The sequence below is a fragment of the Oryctolagus cuniculus genome, chromosome 18 (assembly GCF_964237555.1).
Source record: "Oryctolagus cuniculus chromosome 18, mOryCun1.1, whole genome shotgun sequence".
In the NCBI taxonomy this organism is placed as follows: domain Eukaryota; kingdom Metazoa; phylum Chordata; class Mammalia; order Lagomorpha; family Leporidae; genus Oryctolagus; species Oryctolagus cuniculus.
In genome coordinates, this window is record NC_091449.1 from 9243835 (window position 1) to 9254068 (window position 10234).

A 10234-nucleotide genomic window follows, 5' to 3' on the forward strand; every position below is an offset into this window, starting at 1 on the left:
CACAGACTTAGGATCCATCAACAGGTGAGGAGGTGAAAAATGTGCACACAAAGGGATTTTTATTCATCCATAAAAAGGGAAAAAATACAGCCATTCATGACAACATGGAGGGACCTAGAGGATGTTATGTTAGGTAAAAGAGTCAAAGCACAGAAAGACAAAGACTGTATGACCTGGCATATAAAATACCACAGTTAGCAAAATAAAGGAGATGGTGATTACCAGGAACTGGGAGACGGGGGTGACAGATGGAGAGGTGTTAGTAACAGTGTACAGTTCTCAGATGAATAAATTCTAGCTAGCTAAAGTAACAAGGGCTGACTATAGTTGCTAATACTGTATTGTAAAATTGTATTTTGCTAACAACATAGATCTTACAAGATGTAACCATGCACACCAAGGTTTCTGTGTAAGTTGAGTGCTACATTAATTAACTTAGAGGCAGAACTCATTACAGAGTGTATCAAATCATCCCAATATATTAGCTAAAAATACAAGCTTTTATTTGTGAATTATACCTCCATAAAGCTTAAAAGTCAATAAAAATGGGGTAAATCCACCAAGAAAAATGCAGAGAATTTTAGAGTCAAAAATATCATATCCCAGCTCTGTGCTGCCCATGGCATTCACATTGTATATACAAACAACATACAATCAAAAAGTGACTGAACAGGACATGATATATGGGGCCAATATTAATCAGTAGACATTGGAGTGTCCATATAAAAATGAGATGAACTGAACATCAAGACAAAGACAATGGGGCCAGCGCTCTGGCGTAGCGGGTAAGTGCTGCCTGCCAGCATTCTGTATGGGTGCTTCTTGAGTCCCAACTGCTCCACTTCAAATCCAACTCTCTGGTATGGCCCTGGAAGGGGTAGAAGAGGGCCCAAGTCCTTGGGCCCTTGCACCCACATGGGAGACACGGAAGATGCTGCTGGCTCCTGGTTTCAGATCAGCACAGCTCCAGCCATTGCAGCCAATTGGGGAGTGAACCAGCAGATAGAAGATCTCTCTCTCTCTCTCTCTTTCTGTGCCTCTCCTTCTCTCTGTGTAACTCTGACTTTCAAATAAGTAAATCTTTCAAAATAAGACAAAGAAAATATCTTCTGAAATAATTGAAATTAAGAAGAAAGTTTCAAAATAAAGAAAAGGAAAATGTAAAAACTACCAAACAAGTAACAGAAAGCAGGTGCATGCAGAATAACATTGGACAAATCCAACATTTAGGGAAAAGAATAACTGGATATAATGAAATCCACCATGGTAAAAATAAATTTGTAAATTTGTAAATACTAAACAACAGCAGCATTACTTAATGTAAAAACACAAGAAATGATTAAAAAAAAAAAACAGGAAAATCTGCCATTGTAGTAGGAGATTTAACCAAAGTCCTTCAGTAACCATGGAACCAGCAGACAGAAGGCCAGGCTACAAAAAACTCAAGCACATGAATTATTTTGCTGCACCTAATGCCTTGAAGAACATACAAGTCACTCTCAAATGCCCGAATCCCGTTCACGCTATCACGTGCACCATGCAATCTATTCAGCCATACAGCAAACACTGAAGTGAATGAGAGCAAGCCTGAAGAATTGAACTTAACTGAACAGGTATCTTACACAATTGTGCTGAATTACAAAAAGAACATTTTAATTCCTAACACTGATTTCTCACTATGTTCATAAGAAAAGCATTGCATAGTAAGAACAAAGTGGAAAAAACTATTGTGAAATGCACTGTGGAAACATAAAGTCAAAATGCCATTTTTCTAAAGATGAACAAAATGATTCACCCTCTAGAGAGATGGCTGCCTTCCTAAAGAGAAGACACCAATAATATCAGACTTCAAATGTTGAAAATACAACAACTAAGAACTTGTATTTTCTAAAGATGATATAGTGATTATGCTAATAAACTTGATGGTTGAGACTGAGGGACAAATTTTCAGAAAATTTAACTCACCATAAAAACACAAGAACTGTAGAAAGTCACAATGGTGCAAAGCTTCCCCGGATGAAATTGAGCAGCAGGAAAAAATCATTCCATGAGGAATTCCAGAGAATGCTTCAATGGTGTGGGAAAAAAATATCTATAAACACTTCCTAGGGAGAAAGAGAGAGCATTTTGTCAATCACAGTGCGGGAAAACCAAATAAACCTGGTGTGAAAAGTATGATGCTGAGGCCATCTCGTTCAGGAAGCAAATGAGAAGCAGTCCCACAATTTATAGAATTGATCCAGGGCTCTCCAAAAGGAGTCTAGCAATGACCAAGAGAATGACCACTAGAAATGTTTAAGATTGATGTCACACGGCAGAAAGAAAGGTTTAACACTACACGGTAAAATATCTATATATCAACATTACCAAATAATGGTTCAACACTGAAATTTTTTTTTGTTGAGAATGGATATAAATGAAACATCTGCTATCTCCATGTGTCTTCCTCCTGCCTTTAGAGAGGTCTATTTTAAGAAACAATAAACTTAATTACAAAGAAATAACAGATTTTATCTCAGCTGTTATATGTTTGAAGACAGTAATTCATAGAATCATTTGCAAAATTACCTCATCAATTTGAGAAATTCTCTTTTTTTTAAAGATTTATGTTCCTTATTTGAAAGGTAGAGTTTGAGAAAGAGAGTGACAGAGAGAGGCAGAGAGAGAGAGGTCTTCCATCAGCTGGCTACCTCCCTAAATGGCTCAACAGCTGGGCTTTGCCAGTCTAAAGCCATGAGCCAGGAGCTCCACCCAAGTCTCCTACCCCAGCACAAGGTTTGGCACAGGGACCCAAGTACTTGGATCATCTTCTGCACCAACAGGGAGCCGGACCAGGAGGGGAGCAGCAAAGACTCAAACCAGTGCCCCTATGCGATGCACAACCCATGCCTGCTCTGATCTGAAGAATTTTAGGTTGCTGAGAGCAAAGTCAGTATAAAAAGCATTTAAAAAAAAGAAAATCCTATAATTGATACTGTTCAACACGAACATGATGAACATCAGCACTCACAGATGATAAAACATGTAAAACCTCTAATTGGAAATGATGACAAGTTTATCTAATTATGAATCCCTTTAAAATTAAAATGTGGATCCATTCACTTGATAGGGAAGTAACAAAATGCAATGACGCTGTAAACAACAGGACTTAACAGAATGGGAAGTAACAAGATGGAATTCCAGGTGCAGAACTTGAAATGTAATAAGGACCACTGAGGTGTTCAGAGGAAAGAGGAGCGCACAGCAGAAAAGCAAAGAACACTCGGTGCACACAGGACAGCGAGCGATCTGGAGAGCTTCAGAGACCCTCGGTGTAAAGAAGGAAGTGGTGAAAACAAATAGAGCGATGGACAGAGAAACAACACGGTACAGGAAAACAGTGTTAGCAGGACACATCTGAAAAAACAAAAACCCAGAGACCCTGGAACACACACAGAACAGGGAGCGGGCAGGGGGAGAGGCCTCGCCGCCCTCCCGCCCCAGGCTGGGGGTGCAGGGTCCTTACCGGGGGCGTCCTGCACAGGCTGGGGCTGCCTGGCACTGACTGTGGATCAGGCCCGGGCCGGCAGGACGTCTCCTCCCGGTGGACACCGGTCACCTTGTCACTGCTGCCTCCGCCGCCTTGTTTATTGTCGTCACTTTGACGCCCCCGGGAGAGCCCCAAATCGCCCTCCCAGATGCACAATGAGTCTCCTGGGGGGGCGCACGGGGTTTCCTCAGGGGCAGCACGAGTTCGGCGCTTGGGGCTGCGTTTTCCCCAGCTGAGCAGCGTCAGAAAGTAAACTTCAGGACGACACACGTCATCAGAAGTTTGTCTCCCACAGCTGGTTGCATCTCCTGAGCCCTCCACATGGCCCGGCCCTGAGCGGACCCCAGAGCTCACACTCCCGTCGGCACAGCCCCCCGTGTCACCTCCTATGGGAGCTGGGAGTTACACCTCGCTCCTAGTCCCACACTGCACAGCGTGCGCGGGACAGGAAGTTGTAACCTCTTTGTGTCCCACAATGCACAGCGCGCACTACAGGGCGTTGTAACTTCCTTTAGTCCCTCAATGCACAGAGTACTCCGTGTTCCGCAATGCACAGTGCACGTGGTTCAGGGAGTTGTGACTGCTCGTGTCCCACAGTGCACAGCGGGCACAGAGCAGGGGGCTGGGCTGTAAGCACCGACACAGGAAGCTCCCAGCGTGAGCCGCACATGGTTTGATGCAGAGCGGTTTTCTCCTTTTAAAATTGTTTCCCACCCTGTAAAGATTGGAACTGCTGCAATTTAAACTGTTGAACACTTCCTACACACTAAGGGCTACGAACTGAGTAACAGGGCCAGTGCTGTGGTGTAGTAGGCCAAGCCTCTATCTGCTGTGCTGGCATCCCATATGGGCGCTGGTTCTAGACCCGGCTGCTCCACCTCCGACTCAACTCTCTGCTGTGGCCTGGGAAAGCAGTGGAAGATGACCTAAGTTCTTGGGCCCCTGCACCCAATAGGATACCTGAGCAAGCTCCTGGCTCTTGGCTTCAGCTTCGTGCAGCTCCAGCAGCTGTGGCCACTGTGGGAGTGACTCAGCAGATGGAAGACCTCTCTCTCTGCCTCTTAATTAAATCAGTACATTTTTTAAAAATAAAATAAGCAAATACCCACAGAACCTGTGTCCACACACACAGATGATTAGTAGCTCACTGTCAGAAGCTGAACACATTAAAACAAGTGCTCCTGAAACTAATAACCTCCTCCAATCTCCCAGGGCTAATGTTCCCGATTGTTTACCAAGTGGTTCACTTTTTAGATTAACACCAGGATAGGTTTGAGTTTCAAAGCCTAGGATCTTGGGCTTTTAACAGATTCTCTTGTGAGCAGCCTTGTGCAAATAAATTCTTAACAAATTCAAACTTTGCTCTTGAAAATGTCTGTTGTGACAACAAGAGCTAGATTTTTACACTGTAGTGAATCAATCTTCCCTGCTGCATTGTATTCCACTTCCCAACTACTCCGTCCATGCTGCAGTGGGTAAATGTCGTGTTACTCTACTTGTTTCTATGCCTGGATTTCCACCATGCACGGCTCTCTGTGTCCTGGAGAGCAGACAGGTGCATTTGATCCTGGGTTATGGAATAAAATGAGGACTTCATGGCCTTTAGCTGGTGTCCCTGAATTTCAGGATGACTTCAAACAACTTTCCAGGGAAGTTGATGGAAACAAATGAAAGCACTAAACTATTAAACTATTTCTGTGCTGCACACACACAGATGAACTATTAGAGACCCTGTTTGGCAGTGTGTGCGTGTGCTTGTGAGGCCCTGAGCTGGGAATGCCTCTCAAATTGCCTGCGTGCTCCTCATTTTCCTAGGGCTGCTTCTGTCCAGTCCAGTTACCCACAACCAAGCCGTGGGTTCCATTGAGTTGCCCGATGAATACATCTAACAGTTATGGAAAACGTAATTCAGAGATACATTTGGTGCAAATCAAATGTGGAAAGCACATAAGGAACTTCAAAAAGGCCATGGAATGGGTGCGTTTATATATATAAAAAAAAACAACTATGCATGGATTTCAACATGTTTGCACCACAATAAAATGTCACTCTCTTTTCCATTTACCCATGCACTCTGTGACCTATCTTCGTGGCATAACCCTCAGCTCCCAGTCTACGGGGCAGGGACATGAACTTGTCACTTTCTGCCACTCCTGTGCTCTCTCATCAAAGGGACATACTAGTCATTGTCATGAGCGCTGAAAGGCACAGCACAAGAAAGACACAACCCGACTCATCAGCGTGACGCTTGCCAGCTTACCTGGCTTCACCTGTCAGATGCTGGGCTCCAGTGGCCCTGGCATGGGGACTGCTGTCCATGTTGGTCAAGAGGAGCACCTTCCTTGGGCCCGCCCACCGAGAACACACTACCTGTCCTGCCTTCACCCGCTCTCCAGGAAGTCCCAGGGAAGGGGAGACCACCCAGCTTCCTTGTCCATTCCCGTTTGCCTCGACAAGGCCTGCAGCTGCTGGCTGTGTGCCTCTGCCGCCCCCAGCAGCTCTCGCTCCTTCTCAGGGAGCACCTCACACACTGAGCCCTCAGGCCTCCATGCAGGCCCCACCCAGGTGTGAGCTTCTGTCTGTTCCTTCCCCAACACTGTACCCGAGCCCATGGTACAGCAGCAGGAAGCCGAGGGAAGCCCAGGGAAGCAGCTCACCTGCAGCATTCCAATCCATGCCCAAGTGAAGGTTGTGAGCCTGGGGGCTGGGGGTGTGGCTCACTGTCTTGCATGTGTGGCTTAAACGTGTCTCTCTCTCACTCTGCCCCTCTCCACCTCCTCTGTCTCACACTCACACTCATATGTTGTGGTCATGAATTTGGGTGCATTCGATGATGTAGCTTCCTCCATACTATCCATGGCCTCCAAGTCTCAAGACCCCCTCATTTCCTAGTTCCCATTTCTACTGAAACCCCACCCTGATGGTCTTCATCTCAACCACTGACCGCCACTGAAACAATCTGTTCTGTTTTGATTCTGTGTTGCCTGACACATGAGGGTTTAGGCAGAACTGTTGTCCTGGAAAATGTTTTTAAATAATGTGAGATGAAGGCATTGAAATGGCAAGAATCGTCAGGCCTGGATCAGTTACTGCCAACCCCATTATCTGAAGCTTCTCTTTACCTGACTTCAATTACCCCTGTCAGCCTGGATCTGAAATAGCTAAATGGAAATTTCCAGAAATAAGCAGTTCAAACATATTGCATGCCACTGCAGTAGCTTGACAAAATCTCCCACTCTCCTACTGGGAACTAACTGCCAGTTAGTCACTTAATGTCCATCTCTGCTATGGAATAGACACCCACCGGGTTGCTGTGCCTGATGAAGTAACCCTTATTCTCATGAATAATGGCCCCAGCATGTGAGAGCCGTGGTGCTGGCAGTCCATAACTGCAGAAGCCACAGAGCACTACCTATAAGTGAGGTTAATGTTCTCCCCTTACTAAGTAGAGTAAGATCAAACACTGAGCTGACTCCTGCACAACAGGAGGTATTCTGAGAGAGATCACATTCATGTGACTTGAATCCCAGTGTATTGCTCTGAGTGCTCCGTTGCGTCATTGAGTATTATTGACCCCTCTCTGTGCCTAATGTTTGCATTACACATGCTCATAGCAACATGTGTGTAGCACAGACAGTGAATGCAAGGTTCCATACCATCTTCGCCTCCAGGTTTTCATTGGAGGGCCCTGGGAAAGACCCCTGTAGGTCAGAGGAGATGACTGTAGATAAGGGGAGAGGATCAGATAATGGCCTCACTTTGGAAGCCTCACTCCTTATCTCAAGGACTTTCTTCCTCTTCTACAAACTCCATTGGCCTCAATGAATCACTTCTCACTGCGCATCTTAATTTTAAGATTTATTTTATTTATTTGAAAGGCACGGTGAGAAATAGAGAGAGAGAGAAAGAGGCCTTTTATCTGCTGTTTCACTCCCCAAATGGCTGAAACAGCCAGGCCTGGCCAGGATGAAGCCAGGAGCCAGGAGCTTCTTCTGGGTCTCCCATATGGGGTGCAGGGGCCCAAGAACTTGGACCATCCTCTGTTTCTTTGCCAGCTCCATTAGCAGGGAACTGGATCAGAAGTGGTACAGCCTTGACTGGAACCAGTGCCCATATGGGAGGCCAGCATCACAGCTTTTCCTGCTATGTCACAGCACCAGCCTCCAGGTCTTGGTTTTTGCCACAATTGCTATGCTGTTCGCACACCAGTATCATTCCTATCCCATAGACATCCACACTGTTTGGACAGCCAGTGCCCCACTCTCCAGGCTCACACAGCCTCCCTTGGAACCCAGCCTTCTATCTGGGACTTCCCCATCTTGCCCTGGATGCCTCGCTAGCCTTGGGCTTACTCTGTCTCTGAAGTTAGGTAACCTGGCGTGTTGAAGAATGTTAGGTTAGAGGGCCCCAGATGCCAGATGTCCACACAATAATTTGCTGTTATATGGCATTTGATGTGCACTTTATATCCTAATACCCAGGCTGTTGAGTCTTACTCATGGTCTCTGTGTCATATTGGTTTGTCTTCATAAGTCACCAAGAGGGAAAGATTGAACCCTCACTGAGGGGTCTCCAATCACACACAGAGTTCCTAAGATCAGACATGGTCCTTGACTTTTATTTAAACATTTTAAGTCAGTATCTCTATTTTCCAAACCATTTTATTGATAACTGACAGATAATGGTTGTGTATGTGAGTAGTGTTCCATTTTTCTAACCCAAGAAAGCATCCCAAAGCTGCTCCCCATGAGGAGGGAGGGAGCATTGGGAAGAGGATTTGAAGAGTGATCTTGTGTCGGTAATGGGCTTTGCTGGTCTGTGATGCAACTGGCTGAAATAAGTGAGCACCATTTCCTAAGGTAAGCCTCTTGCTTTCTGCATTAACGTGCTCCTGGAACCCAATGGAATGAAGGTTCACTCACTGACTGGTCAGAGAAAAGAACTCATTTTTCTATTTGTAATCCAATGACTATGAAGACAATAGCAAAATGATCTTCAACTGTCCCAGATAAATTCAGTTTAAAGAAATATGCGTGGAAAATAGCAAAGCAACATCAAATTCTTGATCTTGAAATTATGTCTTATTTTTTTGAGAAACTGATGTTTATTTTTTAAGAGACAATGAGACCAAGGGAGAGATAGGGAGAGGTTCCACCCAGTGGTTCACTCCCCTAATGGCCACAGTAGACATGAAGAGGCTGACGCTGGAAGACAGAAGCTCCATCTAGGTCTCCATCATGGGTGGCAGGAACCACCCATGGCATGAGCCACGACCACTGCTTCCCAGGGTCTGCATCAGCCAGGGTCAGACACAGGAGCCAGAGTTGAGATCAAAGCCATGTACTCCAGGGTGGGAAGTGGGCTTCCAAACCCGCAGCTTGACCACTACACCTGGCAGCCACCCCTGAAATTATTTTTTAACCCTGTTGCCATGGCCACTGATGATAGTGTAGGAAGTGGAATTCTCTCATAAACTGATGGGAGATGTTGCCAAATATTATATTAGCTCTAAGCCTTCAGAGTGATCCAAACTTTTCCTAAAACTTTCGATACTGTTGGAAGCTCTAATGAACTTTGTGGCGCTGCGTTCTGCCACAGCTCTGTGTCCGTGGACACCAACACTGAATCAGGCTGAGATTCCCTAGCTCGGCCAGGTCCTTTGGTTTCAGTTTCTGGTCATTTCACAGCAGAGCAGGTGCATTGCCATCACCCAGTTCACCCAGTTCACCCAGACTTTGCCTGCTGAGGTCCCAGCATGTATCTGCAGCTTAGCAAAAACATCCTTTTCTCAAGTAGAGAAACAGGAAGCTGCTCTGACACTTACACAGCTTTGTTGGGGGGCACTGGCTTTCCTTTGCTTGCTGAGCATCATGCACTCTTCACTGTGGCTCTGAGGATGCAAGCACTCAGCCAAGTGTGCTGCTTCTCCACAGTGTGGGACCCACAGACTGAACCCAAAATGTCACGAAGAAATGCAAAGACCCTCAAAATCCCAGAGGCTTGGACATTTATAGAATGGAGGCAGGAACCAGCAAGGGCTCTTGCTGAGCTGACAAAGTGCCATCCCACATTGAACTTCTGGCTGGAACCTGTGAGTCTAGCCCTAGGGGGTGCCTCCTAGGAAATGGGGTGTTGTGCAGTCATAAAGCTGATCTCCACGTCTCTGCAACAGGATTGTGGGGAAGGAGTGAAGCTGGGCTTGCCAAGATTCAGAATGAGGAGGCCAGAGCTGAGGACCACAGGGAGCAGCCAGTCAATGCTACCGACCACAAGCAATCTTGTCCCCGCCCCCTGAGAGCCACCGCATGGGCAGATGGAGCTCACCAGGAACTGTTGCAAAATACTCCACCATGCAGATTCCCCATTGAATGGGGATTTCCCCAAAGAGTCACCTATTTCTGAGTACCCAGGTTGCTTTTGCTTTGTCCTCACAGCTCATTTCAAGGAATATCTTTCCCCACACCAGCTCCCTGATGGGGATGCTTTCATTAATAAGGAAGATTTCTAAAAGTAGCTTGAGGGGTTTCTGTATTAGTATCCAAAAAGCTTAAAGAAACTTGTAGTTGCTCTTCTCATTCTATCTTACTGAGCTAAATCCTTTGAGAAACTCTTTCCTTGCATAATGTTACTTGAAGCAATGGTCTGTATTTGAAGGCTTGCACTTCCACATCCTTGAGGGTTTTGGAATGGAGAGCAGCCATTGGG